This window comes from Salmo salar, chromosome ssa11 (genome assembly GCF_905237065.1).
Source record: "Salmo salar chromosome ssa11, Ssal_v3.1, whole genome shotgun sequence".
Classification (NCBI taxonomy): Eukaryota; Metazoa; Chordata; class Actinopteri; order Salmoniformes; family Salmonidae; genus Salmo; species Salmo salar.
The window spans coordinates 49,983,969-50,009,109 of record NC_059452.1 but is presented as its reverse complement, the minus strand read 5'-3'; the positions used below and the strand labels follow the sequence as shown (position 1 = coordinate 50,009,109).

The 25,141-nt window shown below is 44.4% G+C and overlaps 1 protein-coding gene across 1 annotated transcript in view; it reads left to right on the top strand.

The window, feature by feature from the left end:
- Positions 1-25,141, top strand: part of LOC106592346 (OTU domain-containing protein 7A) — a 171,496-nt gene that overhangs the window by 33,949 nt on the left and 112,406 nt on the right. The window contains exon 2 of the mRNA XM_045689748.1: positions 10,905-11,032. The gene's annotated coding sequence lies outside the window, so the exon portion shown is untranslated. The remainder of the gene's footprint in view (positions 1-10,904; positions 11,033-25,141) is intronic.

Genomic DNA, 25,141 nt, shown 5'->3' with positions numbered 1-25,141 from the left:
CCATGCATTAGCCCTAACCTCATGCATTATCTCTAACCCATGCATTATCCCCGATCCCACACATTATCCCTAACACCATGCATTATCCCTAACCCACACATTATCCCTAATCACATGCATTATCCATAATCCCATGCATTATCCCTAATCACATGCATTATCCATAATCCCATGCATTAGCCCTAACCCCGTGCATTAGCCATAATCCCATGCATTATCCCTAATCCCACGTATTACCCCTAATCCCATGCATTATCCCTAATCCCATACATTATCATAACCCTGTGCATTAGTCATAATCCCATGCATTATCCCTAATCCCACGTATTACCCCTAATCCCATGCATTATCCTAATCCCATGCATTATCCCTAACCCCATGCCTTATCCTAACCTCATGCATTAGCCCTAATCCCATGCATTAGCCCTAATCCCATGCATTAGCCCTAACCCCATGCATTATCCTAACCCCATACATTAGCCCTAATCCCATGCATTAGCCCTAATCCCATGCATTATCCCTAACCCCATGCATTATGCCTAATCCCATGCATTAGCCCTAACCCCATGCATTAGCCCTAACCCCATGCATGATCCCTAATCCTATGCATTATCCCTATCCCAATGCACTCATAGAATGTCTATTTACATGTTAGTCATTTAGCAGACACTCTTATGAAAGGACTCAATACTTTAAGTATGTTCTAATTCACGTTGTCCAGACTGCAGTGGGGTATTTGGGTATAACAATGAGGTGATCGTCTGATAACTATCCCTGGGAGGGTCCCTGTCAGAACTAGGACAGAGAAAGATGAGATGGGAGGCTCTCTCTCTCTCTCTCTCTCTCTCTCTCTCTCTCTCTCTCTCTCTCTCTCTCTGTCTCTCTCTCTGTCTCTTTCTCTCTGTCTCTCTCTCTCTCTCTCTCTCTCTCTCTCTCTCTCTCTCTCTCTCTCTCTCTCTCTCTCTCTCTCTCTCTATCCCCTACTGTATACTAGGGCAGCCTGTCTACCTCTCTATCTCTATCCCCCTCTCTCTCTCTCTCTCTCTGCAAATCAGGCCACAATCTGTCTGCCTGTCTGTCAGTCTGTCTGTCCGGTGGTCTAGTACTAGTGTATTTAACCTGTAACATCAGATGTTGTCTTTAGGTTGTAATAACCTGTAACATCAGATGTTGTCTTTAGGTTGTAATAACCTGTAACATCAGATGTTGTCTTTAGGTTGTAATAACATCAGATGTTGTCTTTAGGTTGTAATAACCTGTAACATCAGATGTTGTCTTTAGGTTGTAATAACATCAGATGTTGTCTTTAGGTTGTAATAACATCAGATGTTGTCTTTAGGTTGTAATAACCTGTAACATCAGATGTTGTCTTTAGGTTGTAATAACATCAGATGTTGTCTTTAGGTTGTAATAACCTGTAACATCAGATGTTGTCTTTAGGTTGTAATAACATCAGATGTTGTCTTTAGGTTGTAATAACATCAGATGTTGTCTTTAGGTTGTAATAACATCAGATGTTGTCTTTAGGTTGTAATAACCTGTAACATCAGATGTTGTCTTTAGGTTGTAATAACATCAGATGTTGTCTTTAGGTTGTAATAACCTGTAACATCAGATGTTGTCTTTAGGTTGTAATAACATCAGATGTTGTCTTTAGGTTGTAATAACATCAGATGTTGTCTTTAGGTTGTAATAACATCAGATGTTGTCTTTAGGTTGTAATAACCTGTAACATCAGATGTTGTCTTTAGGTTGTAATAACATCAGATGTTGTCTTTAGGTTGTAATAACCTGTAACATCACATGTTGTCTTTAGGTTGTAATAACATCAGATGTTGTCTTTAGGTTGTAATAACATCAGATGTTGTCTTTAGGTTGTAATAACATCAGATGTTGTCTTTAGGTTGTAATAACATCAAATGTTGTCTTTAGGTTGTAATAACATCAGATGTTGTCTTTAGGTTGTAATAACATCAGATGTTGTCTTTAGGTTGTAATAACATCAGATGTTGTCTTTAGGTTGTAGTAACATCAGATGTTGTCTTTAGGTTGTAATAACCTGTAACATCAGATGTTGTCTTTAGGTTGTAATAACCTGTAACATCAGATGTTGTCTTTAGGTTGTAATAACATCAGATGTTGTCTTTAGGTTGTAATAACATCAGATGTTGTCTTTAGGTTGTAATAACATCAGATGTTGTCTTTAGGTTGTAATTAGGGTGAATTGTCTCCACCTCTGTTTTTCGTCTACACCAGACCTGACCACACTTCAACAAACGTCAAGGTTATAATGCGATTTCAGATTGCTTTTTGTAACCAAGCTATGCACTTGTTGTCTCTACTCCACTTTCACAGTAGTCATAAGCAGACAATCCATAAGTAACGCATCATACGCACCTAGCTACAATAACAGAAGAGATGTGTCTGAGATGGAAGCTGTGTAGCTAGACATACCATGGCTGGGCTGTACTGCAGGAGAGGAGAGGAGAGGAGAGGAGAGGAGAGGAGAGGAGAGGAGAGGAGAGGAGAGGAGAGGAGAGGAGAGGAGAGGAGAGAGCTGGTCTCAGTGCAGGAAGAGCAGGTGTGTCTCCTCTCAGCCCTCCCTTTGGCCCCTGCAGTGAGGAAGCTGTCACAAGACATTACACAGAGAAGAAAACACCCTGAAACCATCTGTCTGTCTGTCGGTCTGTCTCTGTCTGTCTGTCGGTCTGTCTCTGTCTGTCGTTCTGTCTCTGTCTGTCCGTCTGAAGCAGAGAAAGGAACAAAGCAATGGCCCAAGCAATTCGGGGAAAAGATGGTGTGATGGGATCTATGGTTACAAGACGGTGTGATGGGATCTATGGTTACAAGACGGTGTGATGGGATCTATGGTTACAAGACGGTGTGATGGGATCTATGGTTACAAGATGGTGTGATGGGATCTATGGTTACAAGATGGTGTGATGGGATCTATGGTTACAAGACGGTGTGATGGGATCTATGGTTACAAGATGGGATCTAAGACAGTCAGTGGCACAGAGATTGGCATGGTAGAGTGATAAGGAGAGAGAGAGAGAGAGAGAGGCAGGATAGAGTGATGGAGAGAGAGAGAGAGAGGCAGGATAGAGTGATAGAGAGAGAGAGGCAGGATAGAGTGATGAGAGAGAGAGAGAGAGGCAGGACAGAGTGATGGAGAGAGAGGCAGGATAGAGTGATGGAGAGAGAGAGGCAGGATAGAGTGATGGAGAGAGAGAGGCAGGATAGAGTGATGGAGAGAGAGAGGCAGGATAGAGTGATAGAGAGAGAGGCAGGATAGAGTGATGAAGAGAGAGAGAGGCAGGATAGAGTGATGGAGAGAGAGAGGCAGGATAGAGTGATGGAGAGAGAGAGGCAGGATAGAGTGATGGAGAGAGAGAGGCAGGATAGAGTGATAGAGAGAGAGAGGCAGGATAGAGTGATGGAGAGAGAGAGGCAGGATAGAGTGATGGAGAGAGAGAGAGGCAGGACAGAGTGATGAAGAGAGAGAGAGAGAGAGAGAGGCAGGACAGAGTGATGGAGAGAGAGAGAGAGAGACAGTGGATTGTAGTTTAATTTAACTGGAGTCGGTGGGAAATCTCTCTTCTCTCCTCTATTCCCCTGAGTTGATCTTGATTGTAGTTTAACTGGAGTCGGTGGAAAATCTCTCCTCTATTCCCCTGAGTTGATCTTGATTGTAGTTTAACTGGAGTCGGTGGGAAATCTCTCCTCTATTCCCCTGAGTTGATCTTGATTGTAGTTTAACTGGAGTCGGTGGGAAATCTCTCTGTGCCACTTGTTGACCCCTCATCCATTCCTGTTGTAGTTTCTCTTGAGGAAATAGATGGAGAGACTTCCAGACAGAACAAACCTGCTGCTTTCCTACGACGTTGTAGTCAGAACCTTCTATAGTCTTCTAGTATTGGTTTGTATAGTGGGGCTAGATGGTAGATGGTTGTGTAGTGGGGCTAGATGGTAGATGGTTATGTAGTGGGGCTAGATGGTAGATGGTTGTGTAGTGGGGCTAGATGGTAGTGTAGTGGGGCTAGATGGTAGATGGTAGATGGTTGCTGGTTGTGTAGTGGGGCTAGTTGGTAGATGGTAGATGGTTGCTGGTTGTGTAGTGGGGCTAGATGGTAGATGGTTGTATAGTGGGGCTAGATGGTAGCTGGTTATGTAGTGGGGCTAGATGGTAGATGGTTGTGTAGTGGGGCTAGATGGTAGATGGTAGATGGTTGTGTAGTGAGGCTAGATGGTAGTTGGTTGTGTAGTGGGGCTAGATGGTAGATGGTTGTGTAGTGGGGCTAGATGGTAGATGGTTGTGTAGTGGGGCTAGATGGTAGATAGTAGATGGTTGTGTAGTGAGGCTAGATGGTAGTTGGTTGTGTAGTGGGGCTAGATGGTAGTTTGTTGGCATAGTGGGGCTAGATTGTAGTTTGCTGGCATAGTGGGGTTTGATGGTAGCTGGTTGTGTAGTGGGGCAAGATGGTAGCTGGTTGTGTAGTGGGGCTAGATGGTAGATGGTAGATGGTTGTATAGTGGGGCTAGATGGTAGATGGTAGATGGTTGTGTAGTGGGGCTAGATGGTAGATGGTAGATGGTTGTGTAGTGGGGCTAGATGGTAGATGGTTGTGTAGTGAGGCTAGATGGTAGTTGATTGTGTAGTGGGGCTAGATGGTAGATGGTAGATGGTAGCTGGTTGTGTAGTGTGGCTAGATGGTAGATGGTTGTGTAGTGGGGCTAGATGGTAGATGGTAGATGGTAGCTGGTTGTGTAGCGTGGCTAGATGGTAGATGGTTGTGTAGTGGGGCTAGATGGTAGATGGTTGTGTAGTGGGGCTAGATGGTAGATGGTTGTGTAGTGGGGCTAGATGGTAGATGGTAGCTGGTTGTGTAGTGGGGCTAGATGGTAGTTTGTTGGCATAGTGGGGCTTGATGGTAGCTGGTTGTGTAGTGGGGCAAGATGGTAGCTGGTTGTGTAGTGGGGCTAGATGGTAGCTGGTTGTGCAGTGGGGCTAGATTGTAGCTGGTTGTGTAGTGGGGCTAGATGGTAGCTGGTTGTGCAGTGGGGCTAGATGGTAGCTGGTTGTGCAGTGGGGCTAGATGGTAGCTGGTTGTGTAGTGGGGCTAGATGGTAGGAGGTTGTGTAGTGGGGCTCGATGGTAACTGGTTGTGTAGTGGGGCTAGATGGTAGCTGGTTGTGTAGTGGGGCTAGATGGTAGCTGGTTGTGTAGTGGGGCTAGATAGTAGATGGTTGAATGTTGTGTAGTGGGGCTAGATAGTAGATGGTTGATTGTTGTGTAGTGGGGCTAGATAGTAGATGGTTGTGTAGTGGGGCTAGATGGTAGATGGTAGATGGTTGTGTAGTGGGGCAAGATGGTAGATGGTTGTGTAGTGGGGCTAGATGGTAGATGGTTGTGTAGTGGGGCTAGATGGTAGATGATGTAGTGGGGCTAGTTGGTAGATGGTTGTGTAGTGGGGCTAGATGGTAGATGGTTGTGTAGTGGGGCTAGATGGTAGATGGTTGTGTAGTGGGGCTAGATGGTAGCTGGTTGTGTAGTGGGGATAGATGGTAGATGGTTGTGTAGTGGGGCTAGATGGTAGATGGTTGTGTAGTGGGGCTAGATGGTAGATGGTAGATGGTAGCTGGTTTTGTAGTGGGGCTAGATGGTAGATGGTTGTGTAGTGGGGCTAGATGCTAGATGGTTGTGTAGTGGCGCTAGATGGTAGATGGTTGCGCAGTGGGGCTAGATGGTAGATGATGTAGTGGGGCTAGATGGTTGTGTAGTGGGGCTAGATGGTAGCTGGTTGTGTAGTGGGGCTAGATGGTAGATGGTTGTGTAGTGGGGCTAGATGGTAGATGGTTGTGTAGTGGGGCTAGATGGTAGATGGTTGTGTAGTGGGGCTAGATGGTAGATGGTTGTGTAGTGGGGCTAGATGGTAGATGGTAGATGGTAGCTGGTTGTGTAGTGTGGCTAGATGGTAGATGGTTGTGTAGTGGGGCTAGATGGTAGATGGTTGTGTAGTGGGGCTAGATGGTAGATGGTTGTGTAGTGGGGCTAGATGGTAGATGGTTGTGTAGTGGGGCTAGATGGTAGATGGTTGTGTAGTGGGGCTAGATGGTAGATGGTAGCTGGTTGTGTAGTGGGGCTAGATGGTAGTTGGTTGTGTAGTGGGGCTAGATGGTAGATGGTAGATGGTTGTGTAGTGGGGCTAGATGGTAGATGGTAGATGGTTGTGTAGTGGGGCTAGATGGTAGATTGTAGCTGCTTGTTTAGTGGGGCAATTTGGCACTTTCACAGCTGAGGTCCATAAATCACGCACACTATAGTACAACAGAAAGTGTTGATATCAGCTGTTTCTCTAAAGCTGTCCTGGCTCTACTCATCAGCTGTTTCTCTAAAGCTGTCCTGGCTCTAATCATCAGCTGTTTCTCTAAAGCTGTCCTGGCTCTAATCATCAGCTGTTTCTCTAAAGCTGTCCTGGCTCTACTCATCAGCTGTTTCTCTAAAGCTGTCCTGGCTCTAATCTTCAGCTGTTTCTCTAAAGCTGTCCTGGCTCTAATCATCAGCTGTTTCTCTAAAGCTGTCCTGGCTCTAATCATCAGCTGTTTCTCTAAAGCTGTCCTGGCTCTAATCATCAGCTGTTTCTCTAAAGCTGTCCTGGCTCTACTCATCCAGCTGGCCATTCAAGGGATAGTGTTACCCTGTGCATCATCCTCCTGCTACAGTGACATGGACACTCTCTCTGTCCTTAGAGTCAGCCTTGTAAACAACAACATTCGTCACAGAGAGCGAGAGAGAGAGAGGTGTTTCAGATGTACTGCTGCTGCTGTTGTTGTTGTTATTATTGTTGTTGTTTTCTATCTTCATTTTACATGAGTCATTTAGCTGATGCTCTGTCTTACAATCTGATCATTTAAACACGTATCATATCATGATCATTTTGCTAGTAAAACCGTAACTGTTGTTATTGTTTTTGAAGAAGAAGAAGACCGTGTTTGATCAGGGGTTTTGTTGTGTGGATTGGCTTTGTGGACAGGCAGGGAGGAAGCAGAGAGGTGCTGTTATGTCATGTGGTCGTGGGGAAAACGGGACCGGGACTTTTCACCAGCACTGCTTTATAACACCAGTAGGGTGTCTGAGTACTGACTAGTGTGTGTGAGTACTGACTAGTGTGTGTGAGTACTGACTAGTGTGTGTGAGTACTGACTAGTGTGTGTGTGTGAGTACTGACTAGTGTGTGTGTGTGAGTACTGACTAGTGTGTGTGTGTGAGTACTGACTAGTGTGTGTGAGTACTGACTAGTGTGTCTGAGTACTGACTAGTGTGTGTGAGTACTGACTAGTGTGTGTGTGAGTACTGACTAGTGTGTGTGTGAGTACTGACTAGTGTGTGTGTGAGTACTGACTAGTGTGTGTCTGAGTACTGACTAGTGTGTGTGTGAGTACTGACTAGTGTGTGTGTGAGTACTGACTAGTGTGTGTCTGAGTACTGACTAGTGTGTCTGAGTACTAAAACTAACCAGAAGGACGTTTAGTTATCTTAGTAAGAAGAAGTGTGTGAGATGATTGTTAAGTCTGCTGTTGTTATTGGGGAGTTTTGTCTAAACTTTATTTCCAGTCTTTTGTGTGGTTAACAAAAAGCAATATTCATTGTGATGAATGCTGATAACCGACATGCAAAGAACACAATAATTCTTCCCTTTTAAATGGTTTCTCTCCACTGGCATGATTTGTGAAGAGGAAATGTCTAATTTGTTTTTGTCTGAGATCCTTCATCCACAAAGGGACTGTTTCGTATGGTTCTTCAGTATGGGTCATCAGCAAAATATACGTGAACCAAATAGCACCATATTCCCTTTATAGTGCACTACTACTTTTGACCAGGTCTCAAGTAGTGCACTATGTAGGGAATAGGCTGCCATTTGAGACTCTGGTGAAATCTTCCTATTACACGGTTGTGAATTAAATTAATCTGGAAGATTAATCTCCCCTCAGTTCTCAAAACTTGTCAGTGACACAGTGACAGAGAGCTGCCAAATTGGCTCGTCGTCAATGGATGAATGTTGACTGAATCAGATTTATTTGAGAAGGATGTTTGAGGATGTTATGAGTTGTTTTGGTCCTTGAGTCAAGGAATACGTCCCAAATGACACCCTATTCCCTATATAGTGCACTACTTTTGACCAGAGCCCTATGGCACCCTATTCCCTATATAGTGCGCTACTTTTGACCAGAGCCCTATGGCACCTTATTCCCTATATAGTGCACTACTTTTGACCAGAGCCCTATGGCACCCTATTCCCTATATAGTGCACTACTTTTGACCAGAGCCCTATTGCCCCTGGCCAGAAGCAGAGCACTATGTAGGGAATAGGGTGCCATTTGGGATGTAGAATCTTTGGCGGTGTTAAGGACTAATCCGTACAGTACTGACACATGTGATGTCTCCTGCCCTTTAGAATCTCTCACATCTACAGTAATGTATGGTATCTAGAACACAACACGATCAGATGGTGTCTAGAACACAACACGATCAGATGGTGTCTAGAACACAACATGATCAGATGGTATCTAGAACACAACACGATCAGATGGTATCTAGAACACAACACGATCAGATGGTATCTAGAACACAACACGATCAGATGGTATCTAGAACACAACACGATCAGATGGTGTCTAGAACACAACACGATCAGATGGTATCTAGAACACAACCTTGATCAGATGGTGTCTAGAACACAACACGATCAGATGGTGTCTAGAACACAACCTTGATCAGATGGTGTCTAGAACACAACACGATCAGATGGTATGTAGAACACAACCTTGATCAGATGGTATCTAGAACACAACACGATCAGATGGTATCTAGAACACAACACGATCAAATGGTATCTACAACACAACACGATCAGATGGTATCTAGAACACAACACGATCAGATGGTATCTAGAACACAACACGATCAAATGGTGTCTAGAACACAACACGATCAGATGGTGTCTAGAACACAACATGATCAGATGGTATCTAGTACACAACACGATCAGATGGTGTCTAGAACACAACACGATCAGATGGTATCTAGTACACAACATGATCAGATGGTATCTAGTACACAACACGATCAGATGGACGTCTAGAACACAACACGATCAGATGGACGTCTAGAACACAACACGATCAGATGGACGTCTAGAACCCAACACGATCAGATGGACGTCTAGAACACAACACGATCAGATGGACATCTAGAACACAACACGATCAGGTGGTATCTAGAACCCAACACGATCAGATGATGTCTAGAACACAACACGATCAGATGGTGTCTAGAACACAACACGATCAGATGGTGTCTAGAACACAACACGATCAGATGGTGTCTAGAACACAACACGATCAGATGGTGTCTAGAACACAACACGATCAGATGGTATCTAGAACACAACACGATCAGATGGTGTCTAGAACACAACACGATCAGATGGTGTCTAGAACACAACACGATCAGATGGTGTCTAGAACACAACACGATCCGATGGTATCTAGAACACAACATGATCCGATGGTGTCTAGAACACAACATGATCAGATGGTATCTAGAACACAACACAATCAGATGGTGTCTAGAACACAACACGATCAGATGGTATCTAGAACACAACACAATCAGATGGACATCTAGAACACAACACGATCAGATGGTATCTAGAACACAACACGATCCTCCCATACAGCTGTAGATACACCTCATACCATCACCACAGACAACAACAACAACAACCTACAGATGTCAAAATAAATTTCTGGGATGTTAATCAGTAGAGTTAGGAACAATGAGCAACAATGAAGAACATGAACGCTATCAGATGGGCATACCTCCCATGTCCCAGTACAACTCTCCTCCTACCAAAAATAATAGCAACTGGTTGGACGTCAAAGAGAACCTCTGTGACGTCCAATCAGAAAGAGCAGCAATCATTAGTACCTTTAGGATTGTTTCCTGGAAGCTCAGCACACCTCCGGTGGAAATACAAATCACTCATCCAATGACTAGATGTGTCTCTCTCTCTGTCTCTCTCTCTCTCTCTCTCTCTCTCTCTCTCTCTCTCTCTCTCTCTCTCTCTCTCTCTCTCTCTCTCTCTCTCTCTCTCTCTGGTCTAGACTGTTTTAGTCATACTTAACATTCACAGCGATCCCAATCCATTGCACTTATCAGGAGTATAGCCTATTCAAGTAAAGCTTTTCCATGACGTTGTGAATCAACTCTTCATAGCTTTGTACCTGATCCCAGAGCAGCCTTTTCTCACACCAGTTGTCCATGCAAATATCGGATGTTCTGCGATTCAGAGAATATGAGCCTTTCTCAGGCTGTTGAAAGTCAACCAATGATCAAATTGGACATGCAGACCACACGTCCAGAGTGTGTGTGTGTGTGTGTGTGTGTGTGTGTGTGTGTGTGTGTGTGTGTGTGTGTGTGTGTGTGTGTGTGTGTGTGTGTGTGTGTGTGTGTGTGTGTGTGTGTGTGTGTGTGTGTGTGTGTGTGTGTGTGTGTGTGTGTGTGTGTGTGTGTGTGTGTGTGTGTGTGTGTGTGTGTGTGTGTGTGTGTGTGTGTGTGTGTGTGTGTGTGTGTGTGTGTGTGTGTGTGTGTGAGAACATCTAGATGATATATGGCTCAGGTGGTAGAGTGTGGCTCTTGCAACACCAGTGTTGTGGGTTCGATTCCCACGGAGGACCTGTACAAAAAATGTATGGACTCACAAATTACTGTAGGTCTCTCTGGATAAATGACCAAAATGTAAATGATTGATGAACATTCATGAAATTACATCTCCAGTGTCCAATGAGAATGTCAATGTTCTAAGATGTTGTTCCTCTCTCTCTCTCTCTCTCTCTCTCAGGAACGAGTTTCCCTCCATCATTTCTACCAGTGAAACGATGGACTAAAGAGCAGAGCCATTGTGTGTGATGTCAGACACAAGCATGCCTCAGAAAGGGCATCTAACAACCCCACTGTGATCAGATAGAAGTAAGTCTGGCCTCTTCTTCGTCTGCTACTGCTTCTTCTACTTCTTCTTCTGCTTCTGCTTCTTCTTCAACTGCTTCTTCTTCTTCTACTGCTTCTTCTTCTGCTTCTACTGCTTCTTCTTCTGCTTCTACTGCTTCTTCTTCTTCTGCCTCTACTGCTTCTTCTTCTTCTACTACTACTTTAACTACTGCTAATAATCTGTACTGCAGAAAGTATTTTTCATCTAATGATGAGGCTGTATTTGTCACGGGCTGGCTCGAGGAACAACAGGAGAGGTAGAGTCAGGCGCAGGAGACAGAGAGTCCGTGACCACACTTCTTTATTTGAAGCAACTGTTTGTGGTCGACAAGGTATAGGGGCGCAGCCCTTAAAGATTCTGCGGTGGTGTACACAAATAAAATAAACCACTGGCAGAAGGAAAACTCAGTACACGTTCTTTTCGCACAAAAAAACCCCCGGACAAGCAACACAATCACGTACAACCACATACATCCTACGCTAACCTAAATAACCCCCCCTTACTAATAACTAACCCAAAACAGGTGCGTGCCTACCTAGACCTAACCAAACGAAAGTGAAACAAAAAGGGATCGATGGTAGCTAGTAGGCCGGCGACGACGACCGCCGAGCTCTGCCCGGCCGAGGAGGGGCGCCACCATCCGTCACTGTCGTGACAGTATTCTACCTATCCCTGAAATATTATTTTTCTTTCGAGTCCATCTTCCATTTTCATTGTTCAGTCAAACGTGTTTTTATAGGAGGGTCGTTCTTGAATTCCGGGGGTATTTGGAGAAAAAAATACACTACCGTTCAACAGTTTTGGGTCACTTAGAAATGTCCTTGTTTTTGAAAGAAAAGCACATTTTTGGTCCATTAAAATAACATATAATTTATCAGAAATACAGTGTAGACATTGTTAATGTTGTAAATGACTATTGTAGCTGGAAACGGCTGATTTTTAATGGAATATCTACATAGGCGTACAGAGGCCCGTTATCGGCAACCATCACTCCTGTGTTCCAATGGCACGTTGTGTTAGCTAATCCAAGTTTATCATTTTAAAAGGCTAATTAATCATTAGAAAACCCTTTTGCAGTTATGTTAGCGTAGCTGAAAACTGTTGTTCTGGTTAAAGAAGCAATAAAACTGGCCTTCTTTAGACTATACTTGAGTATCTGGAACATCAGCATTTGTGGGTTCCATTACAGACTCAAAATGGCCGTAAACAAAGAACTTTCTTCTGAAACTCGTCAGTCTATTGTTGTTCTGAGAAATGAAGGCTATTCCATGCGAGAAATTGCCAAGAAACTGAAGATCTTGTACAAATCTATGTACTACTCCCTTCTGTTTTTGTGCACAACATGGCAGCAGCACAACATGACAGCAGCACAACATGGTAGCAGCACAAAACAGGGTACAAACATTGTTTGGCACAGACAACAGCACAAAGGGCAAGAAGGTAGAGACAACAATACATCACGCAAAGCAGCCATAACTGTCAGTACGACTGTTGATCCTGACTAGTCTCCCAGTCCCTGCTGCTGAAAAATATCCCCACAGCATGATGCTGCCACCACCATGCTTTACCGTAGTGATGGTGCCAGGTTTCCTCCAGACGTGACACTTGGCATTCAGCCCAAAGCGTTCAATCTTGGAACTCTGGAGCTCTGTCAGTGACCATCAGGTCCTTGGTCAACCCCCTGTCCAAGCCCCTTCTCCCCCGATTGCTCAGTTTGGCCGGGTGCCCAGCTCTAGGAAGAGTCTTGGTGGTTCCAAACTTCTATTTAAAAATGATGGAGGCCACTGTGTTCTTGGGGACCTTCAATGCTGCAGAAATGTTTTGGTACCGTTCCCCAGATCTGTGCCTCGACACAATCCTGTCTCAAAGCTCTATGGACAATTCCTTCGACCTCATGGCTTGGTTTTTGCTATGACATGCACTGCCAACTGTGGGACCTTATATAGACAGGTGTGTGCCTTTCCAAATCATGTCCAATTAATTGAATTTACCACAGGTGGAGTCCAATCAAGTTGTAGAAACATCTCAAGGATGATCAATGGAAACAGGATGCACCTGAGCTCAATTTTGAGTCTCATAGCAAAGGGTCTGAATACTTATGAAAATAAGGTATTTCATTTATTTATTTATTTTTTAATCTAAAAAAAACAACAGTTTTTTGCTTTGTCATTATGGGGTATTGTGTGTAGATTGATGAAAAAAAAATATATTTAATACATTTTAGAATAAGGCTGTAACGTAACACAAAGTGGAAGAGTCAAAGGGTCTGAATAGACTTTATACAATATATGGGTTTGTGGACCAGATCCATCCCACGGGCCTTGAGTTGGACACAGGATTTAAAGTGTTTTATGCCATAGTGAAGGGACAGCATTTACCACTGCAATTCAAGAATGACCCAGGTTAATTGATCATGAAAAATAGACATCCCACTGGGGCACACACAATGGTTGAATCAACGTTGTTTCAACGTTAAATGATGTTGAACCAATGTGGAATAGACGTTGAATGGACATCTGTTCCCAGTCGGGATATACCTACCGTATTGATTCTTACATCATATGACATATCTTTAAATCAGCGTCTAGATTCCCTGGCCACTACTGTAGCAGAGTACCGGACCCAGAACCGTATCTGAGTAGGAGTACTGATCTAAGATCAGGTCCCCTTCATGTCCATGTAATCTCATTCATTATAATGTAAAAGGCTAAACTGATCTAGGATCAGGTCCCCTTCATGTCCATGTAATCTCATTCATTATAATGTAAAAGGCTAAACTGATCTAGGATCAGGTCCCCTTCATGTCCATGTAATCTCATTCATTATAATGTAAAAAGCTAAACTGATCTAGGATCAGGTCCCCTTCATGTCCATGTAATCTCATTCATTATAATGTAAAAGGCTAAACTGATCTAAGATCAGGTCCCCTTCATGTCCATGTAATCTCATTCATTATAATGTAAAAGGCTAATCTGATCTAGGATCAGGTCCCCTTCATGTCCATGTAATCTTATTCATTATAATGTAAAAGGCTAAACTGATCTAGGATCAGCAATCCTATGCTGAGACACTTTATGAATCAGAATATGATATATCCTATAGCAGACTGCTAGACCTGTGGAGAGAGAGAGAGACAACTCTTCATTTCTCAGTGAAAGGATTGGTTCCCTATGGGTCCAGGTCAGAAAGTGGTCCACTACATAGGGAATAGGCTGATATTTAGGACACAGCCTGTATTTATCTTTTCAGCGTTCACAGTCTGTTTTTTTTACCACAAACACAAACAGATTGCTAGGCCCTGAGAGAGAGAGAGAGAGAGAGAGAGAGAGGGAGAGAGAGACAACGCTCCATCTATCAGTGTCACGTTCTCTCTCTCTCTCATTGGGCCTGTTATTAACTTCACAGAGGTCTGGTGGATGTTGTGTTGTTGGGCTGTTGGAGTATTTTATCTGGAGTGACTTGGGAGAGAGAGGGGAACTGGGAGAGAGAGGGAGAGATACAGAGAGAGAGAAAGAAAGAAAGAGAGAGAGAAACAGAGAGAGGGAAAGAGAGGGAGACAGAGAGAGACAGAGAGACAGAGAGACAGAGGGACTGGGAGAGAGAGGGAGAGATACAGAGAGAGAGAAAGAAAGAGAGAGAGAGACAGAGAGAGAAACAAAGAGAGAGAGAGACGGAGAGAGAGACAGAGGCAGAAACCAAGAGAGAGAGAGAGAGACAGGGTAAATGTAGGGGTTTGGTCTGACAGTAGATAAAGTAGAGGGTAAATGTAGGGGTTTGGTCTGACAGTAGATAAAGTAGAGGGTAAATGTAGGGGTTTGGTCTGACCGTAGATAAAGTAGAGGGTAAATGTAGGGGTTTGGTCTGACAGTAGATAAAGTAGAGGGTAAATGTAGGGGTTTGGTCTGACAGTAGATAAAGTATAGAAACAGGAGCAGATTAACAGGCCTTGGCTAATGGGTGAAATTCACACCTCCCTCACTGGATATACACTTACAGAAACAGGGCCATTATGATGGGAATACTGTAGACTGAAGGTAAGTTACCTTTACTCACCCATCGCTTCAGTAATTCAATGTTCAAAGCCTGTTGCATACAATTCTATATCATTAGGCAATGAGGGCTTCTGGGTCGGCTGCTAGAAGATTATATATCATAGAAGTGGTTATGTTTTTCCCCTCAAGACTGTTTCCATGAATTTATAAGAAATTATGCGTTTTATTGCAAATTCATAGTTTCTGCTGTTCATCATTTTCCAAATCGGAGAGTAAGTCTCCTCTGACCCCTCAAGGCTCCCTATCAGTGGAGTGTGAAAAACACTTACACCCACTCACTACTTTCCACATTACAACTATGAATCACTCTGAGAGACAGAGACAGAGAGAGACAGAGAGAGAGAGAGTCAGAGAGAGAGAGTCAGAGAGAGAGAGTCAGAGAGAGACAGAGTCAGAGAGAGACAGAGTCAGAGAGAGAGAGAGAGACAGAGTCAGAGAAAGAGAGAGAGACAGAGTCAGAGAAAGAGAGAGAGACAGAGTCAGAGAAAGAGTCAGAGAGAGAGAGAAAGAGTCAGAGAGAGAGAGACAGAGTCAGAGAGAGAGAGAGAGAGAGAGTCAGAGAGAGAGAGAGAGACAGAGTCAGAGAGAGAGAGAAAGAGTCAGAGAGAGAGAGTGAGAGGTAGCAGAACCAGAGACAAAGTGACATTTCCACCTATTTTTTTAGTTAGGTTAATATTGTAAATTAATCACTTAATTTACATTGTTACGTCATGCCAATAAAGCAAGTTGAATTTAATTGAAAGAGAGAGTGAGAGACAGAGAGAGAAAGAGGGAGAGAGAGACTGAGTGAGAGAGTGAGAGGGAAAGAGAGATAGACAGAGAGCTGGAGAGATGGAGAGAGAGAGATGGAGCGAGAGAGAGACAGAGAGAGAGAGAGAGAGAAAGTGTCATAAAATAAGTCGTACTCATCCTTGAAAATGTCGTACTGGAGAGAAGAGGACCAAAACGCAGCAGGTGTGTGTATGCTCATCATGTGTATTTATTTACAGACTAAATGAACATCAAAACAACAAAACGAACTCACGAGCATGAACGAACGAACAACCAACAGTCTGGCAAAGCATAGGCTCAACACAGAACAATTCCCCACAACCCCAAAGACAAACACACACACCTATATAGGACTTCCAATCAAAGGCAACTATACACACCTGCCTTCAATTGGAAGTCCCAATCATCAACCCAACATTTAACAAACACAAACCCCCTGCCACATCTTGACCTAGACTAAGCAATACGCCCTCTGCTGGTCAGGACCTGACAGTACCCCCCCCTCAAGGTGCAGACTCCAGGATGCACCTAAAAAAGAAAAACAAGAAAATCCCCAATACCCCAACAAAAACCCAACAAACAATAACCCCTAAACCATAAGGGAGGGAAGGGAGGGTGGCTGCCGTCAACGACGGCACTGTGCTACACCCTCCCTCCCCAACCCACCTATCCTGGAGGTGGCTCAGGTGCAGGCCGTTCCAGGCAGTCGGGCCACTCTGGCAGCACGGGACAGTCTGGGCAGTCTGGCAGCTCGGGACAATCTGGGCAGTCTGGCAACTGGGGACAGTCTGGGCAGTCTGGCAACTGGGGACAGTCTGGGCAGTCTGGCCACTCCGGCAGTTCAGCGCAGTCTGGCCACTCCGGCAGTTCAGCGCAGTCTGACCTCTCTGACGACTGTTGACTGGCGGGCAGCTCTGACGATGACTGTTGACTGGCGGGCAGCTCTGACGACGACTGTTGACTGGCGGGCAGCTCTGACGACGACTGTTGACTGGCGGGCAGCTCTGACGACGACTGTTGACTGGCGGGCAGCTCTGACGACGACTGTTGACTGGCGGGCAGCTCTGATGACGACTGTTGACTGGTGGGCAGCTCTGATGACGACTGTTGACTGGCGGGCAGCTCTTGCCCCGTCAAACAGCCCTTGTGCCCCCCCTAAAAAATTCTTGGGGGTGCCTCTCGGTCTCCCTTACCCGTTGTGTCTCCCAGTCCTCGCCAGCCTTCTTCCGCTGCTTGGTCCTTTGTTGGTGGGGAATTCTGTCATAAAATAAGTCGTACTCATCCTTGAAAATGTCGTACTGGAGAGAAGAGGACCAAAACGCAGCAGGTGTGTGTATGCTCATCGTGTGTATTTATTTACAGACTAAATGAACATCAAAACAACAAAACGAACTCACGAGAATGAACGAACGAACGAACGAACGAACGAACGAACGAACGACCAACAGTCTGGCAAAGCATAGGCTCAACACAGAACAATTCCCCACAACCCCAAAGACAAACACACACACCTATATAGGACTTCCAATCAAAGGCAACTATACACACCTACCTTCAATTGGAAGTCCCAATCATCAACCCAACATTTAACAAACACAAACCCCCTGCCACATCCTGACCTAGACTAAGCAATACGCCCTCTGCTGGTCAGGACATGACAGAAAGAGAGAGAAGAAGAGAGAGAACTTGATAGCAGAACCAGAGAGAGTGACATTTCCACCTATTTTTTTAGTTAGGTTAATATTGTAAATGAATCACTTAATTTCCAAGTACACTTTGGCAATGTGTACATTTTTACGTCATGCCAATAAAGCAAGTTGAATTTAATTGAAAGAGAGCGAGTGAGAGACAGAGAAACAGTGAGACAGAGAGAGAAAGAGGGAGAGAGAGAGAGAAACTGAGTGATTGAGAGAGACAGAGAGAGAGATGGAGCGAGAGAGAGACGGAGCGAGAGAGAGAGAGACAGAGAGAGAGAGAGACAGAGAGAGATAGAGAGAGAGACAGAGAAGATATATGACCATATTAGAGACACATATTTCCCTCAGATTACACAGACCCACAAAGAATTAGAAAACAAACCCAATTTTGATAAACTCCCATATCTACTGGGTGAAATTCCACTGTGCCATCACAGTTGAAAGATTTGTGACCTTTTGCAACAAGAAAAGGTCAACCAGTGAAGAACAAACACCATTGTCAATACAACCCATATTTATGTTTATTTATTTTAACATTTTGTACTTTAACTATTTGCACATCATTACAACACTGTATATAGAAATAATATGACATTTGAATTGTCTTTATTCTTTTGGAACTTTTGTGAGTATAAAGTTTATTTCACTTTTGTTTATTATCTATTTCACTTGCTTTGGCAATGTTGAAATATGTTTCCCATGCCAGTAAAGCCCTGAAATTAAAATTAAATTGAAATTGAGAAAGAGAGAGGAGAGAGATAGACAGAGAGAGTGAGAAGGACAGAGAGAGACATTTCACTGTCAAGACGGGATGGGTACACCTCGCTCTGCTCCTCACACAGTAACACTAGTGACCTACTGATGAGTCATCCTTATAGCTCACACACACACACACACACACACACACACACACACACACACACACACACACACACACACACACACACACACACACACACACACACACACACACACACACACACACACTGGGGAAATGGTCTCTGCAGATGGGAGGTGACAGAGGGAGAGAGAGAGAGAGAGAGAAAGAGACAGAGGGAGAGAGAGAGAGAGACAGGGAGAGAGAGAGAAAGAGACAGAGGGAGAGAGAGAGAGAGAGAGAGTACTAGAGTTCACAACATTAGACAGCCCTTGGAACACTACACTACTTTTCACTACACTACACTACACTACACTGCTCTACACTACACTGCACTACACTACACTGCTCTACACTACACTGCACTACACTACACTGCTCTACACTATACTACACTACACTACACTGCTCTACACTACTCTTCACTACACTACACTGCTCTACACTACACTGCTCTACACTACACAACACTACACTGCTCTACACTACACTGCTCTACACAACACTGCTCTACACTACACTGCACTGCACTACACTACACTGCTCTACACTACACTACACTACACTACACTACACTGCTCTACACTACACTGCTCTACACAACACTGCTCTACACTACACTGCACTACACTACACTACACTACTCTACACTACACTACACTACTCTGCACTACACTACACTCCACTACACTAAACTGCACTACACTACTCTACACTACACTGCACTACACTACAATACACTCCACAACACAACACACTTCACTACAGTACACTACTCCACACTACACTACACTACACTCCAACACACTACAATGCACTACACTACTCCACACTACACTACACTACACTAATCCACACTCCAATACACTACACTACTCCACACTACACTACACTACACTACAACACACTACAATGCACTACACTACTCTACACTACACTTCTCCACAGTACACTGCACTACACTCCACTACTCTACACTACACTGCACTACACTACACTACTCTACTCTACACTGCACTACACTACCCTACAGTACACTGCACTAAACTACACTACACTACATTCCAACACACTACTCCACACTACAATACCCTACACAACTCCACACTACACTACACTACTCTCCAACACACTACAATGCACTACACTACTCCACACTACACTACACTGCACTACACTCCACTACTCTACACTCCACTCCACTCCACTACACTACACTACACTACACTACACTACACTACACTACACTCCAACACAATACTCCACACTACAATACACTACACTACACTACTCCACACTACACTACACTACTCTCCAACACACTACACTACACTAAGCTGCACTACACTACACTACGCTGCACTCCACTCCACTACTCTACACTACACTCCACTCAACTACACTACACTACACAACACTACACTACACTATACTACTCTACACTACACTACACTACTCTACACTCCATTACACTTCTCTACACTACACTGCACTACACTACACGATACTCAACTACACTACACTACACTACTCTACACTCCACTACACTACACTACAACATACTACTCCACACTACAATACACTACACTACACTACTCTACACTACACTACACTACTCTCCAACACACTACAATGCACTACACTACTCCACACTACACTACACTGCACTACACTCCACTACTCTACACTCCACTCCACTACACTAGACTACACTACACTACACTACACTACACTACACTCCAACACACTACTCCACACTACAATACACTACACTACACTACTCCTCACTACACTACACTACTCTCCAACACACTACACTACACTAAGCTGCACTACACTACACTACGCTGCACTCCACTCCACTACTCTACACTACACTCCACTCAACTACACTACACTACACAACACTACACTACACTATACTACTCTACACTACACTACACTACTCTACACTCCATTACACTTCTCTACACTACACTGCACTACACTACACTACACTACACTACACTACACGATACTCAACTACACTACACTACACTACTCTACACTCCACTACACTACACTACAACATACTACTCCACACTACAATACACTACACTACACTACTCTACACTACACTACACTACACTACTCTACACTACACTACACTACTATACACTACTACTCTACACTACACTACACTACTACTCTACACTACACTACACTACTATACACTACTACTCTACACTACACTACACTACTCTACACTACACTACATTACACTACACTACACTACACTACACTACACTACTCCACAGTACACTACACTACACTACTCTACACTACACTACTCTACACTACTCTACACTACACTACACTACACTACACTGCTCTACACTACACTACACTACAATACACTACATTACACTACTCTACACTACACTACTCTACACTACACTACACTGCACTAGACTACTCTACACAACTCTACACTACACTACACTACACTACACTACTCTACACTACACTACACTGCACTACAGTACACTACACTACACCACACTCCACTACACTATACTCAACAACATTACACTACACTACACTACACTCCACTACTCTACTCTACTCTACTCTACTCTACTCTACTCTACACTGCACTACACTACACTACTCTACACTACACTACTCTACACTACACTACACCCCACTACTCTACACTACACTACACTACACTACTGTCGTGACGTTGTATTAGTTAATGTGACGACTGTTGCTCATCGAATGATTAACGGTTTATAATTGCGTGATTAAATGAATTAAGCAATGAATCAAGCAATTATTAACTCATCAACCTGGGGCACCATGGGAACAGTATTTTGATTGAGTTTCTATTTCCCAAATTAACTCAAAGGATATCAGAATATCGATTTTACAACAGTCGCTAAATTAATCAATTTCCTCTACAGTCTCATTCTGAACGTCGCATAATCCGGGAATCTGCACGGACCCGGGCTTCACCAATGAGTTTACCACACCAATCTTAGTTGATTATTTATTTACTAGCAAGCTAAAATGATGATAAAAATACACATACACAAAACACAGTCTAGCTATTGATTAGGACTTAGTATAACGGGCCAACACACTATGGCGCGTGTTACCCAAAATGGGGATTTAAAAGTGAGAGAAACAAAGGAAGTACACGAGAGAAATATACATTTGGGTTCATTTGTCAGCTATGCTTATTTAAACCTAGCCTTGCCCCGAACTTACGCTCTTATGGGTCAGAATATAATGATGTAATTACGTGTTGGAGGTCTCAGGTGGGAAGCTCCGCGTGGGTCGTTTAGGCTTCTCAATGACGCACTTCTCCGGCGCAACTCTCTGGTTGTCCTCACGATGTCGGTGTCCTTCTTGGCTAAGTGGTCTGATCCCTCGCCCTTGATCTGAAAGGGGTCTTCTGAGGACAGACAGCTCTGTAGCTCAGAGCTCACAGCTTCGGACTCGAACGGTGTAGATACCCCGATTTAATGGAGAGTGGAGGCTGGGTGGTTCGGCTTGAATTCACCCGCTTAGACACAGCTACTCGTCCGTAGCTCGTGTAGAAAAGATTTCTTTGTCTTCAACCTTGTGTTTCGTTTTGGGGTTCGTTGACTTTGTTAGACCTTCGCTGCAGCTTGGGGTCAATTAGTCTCATATGTTAATTCTTCACTCTCCTGTCTTATACCCTAGGGTCAGAAGTGGGCGTAACCGCCTTTAGGGCAATTCTCTGGGCGGACCAAGTTAATGGGCAAGGCCTAGATTTGACTAAAATCCTATTTTAGACACTACCTTCACATCTCATCTTTACCAAAACATTCTCTTTGATTTGGATATTTTCCACACAACGTACAATGTATAAACATCAGGCATATACTGGGAAAACTCTTAAAGGTACAATGTTTTCATAATAACGTCATCTCTTAACCTTTAATAACAATTCAAAAGTTACATACATTTTCATATTCCACCTCTCGTCATGACCACCATTGTGGCTGACGGAAACCATTGTTCCAAAGTCCCTTTATTGCATGTTTTAATGTTCTGAGGCCAGTTCTCCATAGTGAGAGGACAAAGGAATTTCTCAGTGGCCTAAGGTTTATTATGGGCGTGAGGTGTCATAAAACCCCCCACATCTTCAGACCCCTAGATCTCTCCTCCTCTGTTGGGGGTTTGGGAGATAATCTGTAGGGTGGTGGTCTCCTGTACCCTGACCTGATCAGGACAGTCATGACAGTCCCCCTCTGGTAGGTTCAACTTGGAATGATTCTGCATGTTGCAACCCACCATAAGAATGACCATCGGATGTCCTGGTCTGTGGATCATCAGAGCAGCCCCCCCCCTTTGGTGGTTCACCCTGGTAGGCTTTCCGCAAGCTGTGGATCACCACCAGAATGGACCTAGGAGGTCTGGCAGTGGCTCTGTGTTCCGGCCCGTCATCCGGTTATCCCGGCTAGTGGACCTAGGCAGTAACTTGGCAGACGTTAATAACGCACAACACTCAGGCAATACATCATTACATTTCCTCCCCAAACGAGCGGCGTCTTGGCTCTAAGGCGTCCTAAGTGTCAAAGGTAATGAAACGAAAAATTGGAATAAAAACATAAAAGTATACAAAATAAATCTACCACACCTTAATCATCTAATATGGACTATGTTCTATATATGTCCAAGGTCTTGGCTAAATAGCTCTATCATGGCATTGTCTCTAATGTCATGTCTAGGGTGATCCTACTTGCAGGTGGGTAGTTAAGGCACTTGGAAAAACTTGGCCCCTGAAGGCCAAAGCTTACATTAGGGACATTACTGGGCTGACCTAGCGAGTTCGGGAGAGGAGGCTGGGACTGGGCCCTGTAAGAGGGTTTCCGGATCCATTGCCAACTTTCCAAAAATCGGGATCGCTTCCGTCCCACGGGTGATCCTAGTATAAGACCTCATTAGGTCTTCCATTGCACGTGTGCGCCTGTGTACGTAGTAGGTGCACACGCCAAGGGAAATGAGACCAAGGATCATAGTCACAGTCAGGATACTGTCCGGCACCGTCCAAGAGCGGGCGACAGACCAATCTTTTGGTCTGTAGTCAGTCGGGTCGACTAACAGTGCCTCATCCAGTACGCTAAAATCAACAGTCATGGGTCCCTCGTACTGGATTTGGTATTGAATGGCTTGTGGTAACTCAAGGGAACGTTTAGCAAAAGCGTCCGGCATTTCAATCTCTGTGTCTATCCGGTCGTCGGGAAGGTGGTATAGAGCGAGGTCGTCTACGTGAATAATCGCCCCCTCTGGTACCGTAACAAAAACAGTCTGGTTGGGGAGGTTCAATTGGGTGATGGAGTCATGGCGTTCGTAAGTCATAGTGGCGGACGCGAACGGTGTGTTGACCAACCATCGGTTCCCTACCACCTCCACTTGTGTGGTGGTGGCCCCATCCCTGGCTGTTAGTTTGGCTCTACAGCGTTCTTCGCTGGTGATAGCTTTAATACCACAAAGACGCTCGGTGTTATCCCTGACAAATGGTTTGCTAGGACAAAGGTAGTGGACATCTTTGGTTAGAGTACACATTAGCAGGTTAGGGGTGAGATAGAAATCTGGGTTGTTTTCCTGGTAAGCTACAACTGGGGGCGTGGCAATCTTTACGTGGGTACTGTCGCGCCAAAATCCTACATTGAGAACCGTTTTCAATCTATAGATATTCTCCAGTTCAACAACCGGCAGCGTCAGTAGAAAACCCACTTCATTACGATCAACATCAACGTGTATTGGGATGGCCGACCCCAGGCTATAGGCCAAATGTGACTGTAACGGCCTTATCGTGGTTGAAGCAGCTGAGGTCAATATGTCGTGCACCATTGAGAGGGGCACTAGATATGAGGGGATTCTATTCATGGCCAAGTGGTCCATAGAAGAGCTAACATCAGGGAGAAAATCCTCCAGTAACAATCGAACCAATTGGACATGGGCATAGTCATGGTTCATGACCTCTGCTAGCTTTCCTACAGACAGGATAGTTTTGTTCAGGAGAGTAGCGTGTGTGTTGACCACCAGAATAGTGTCCTGGAGAGACTTTCCCACATGTTGCAACCTAAGGGCCTGTGCCTTCATCTGCTGCTGGATAAGTGGCATCTCTTCAGTAATCTCCCTAACATTCCTCTTGACTGTGGCTAGACTGACTGCGTTGACAGCAGTGGTACCTAGGGCAAATAGTGACCCTACGGCTGCCCCTATCGATAGTAGCGCCCCGACGAATCGTTTTTCTCGCCTGGGCTCAGCTAGTTCTGACTGTGTTACTGTGAACTTTTGGAGTTGGGCCAACATATGGGCAGTGTCTAGCTGGGCGTGCTTAATTGCCTGGCTGGTCCAGTCAGCCCCGGCCCAACTCAAATGCGCCGCAGGTGGAATGTGTTGGCGGTACACATTCTCTGCATCTAGGCGGACATATACCCTCTGCGTGTGTACTCTGCAGTTAGTTATGAGGAGTCCTGGATCGTCGCGGAGAACGATCCCCGTAGGGGGTCCGTTCGTGATTACGTCTGCTGGGTTGGTTTTGACCAGGGCGCAGAGTGTCAGGATCATCCAAAGGAACTCCATCCTACAGAAGCGCATAATCAGAGATTGTTGGATTATTTCAGTTATTTGTATTCGTAAACAAAAATTGTTTTGACAACTATTTTTCTG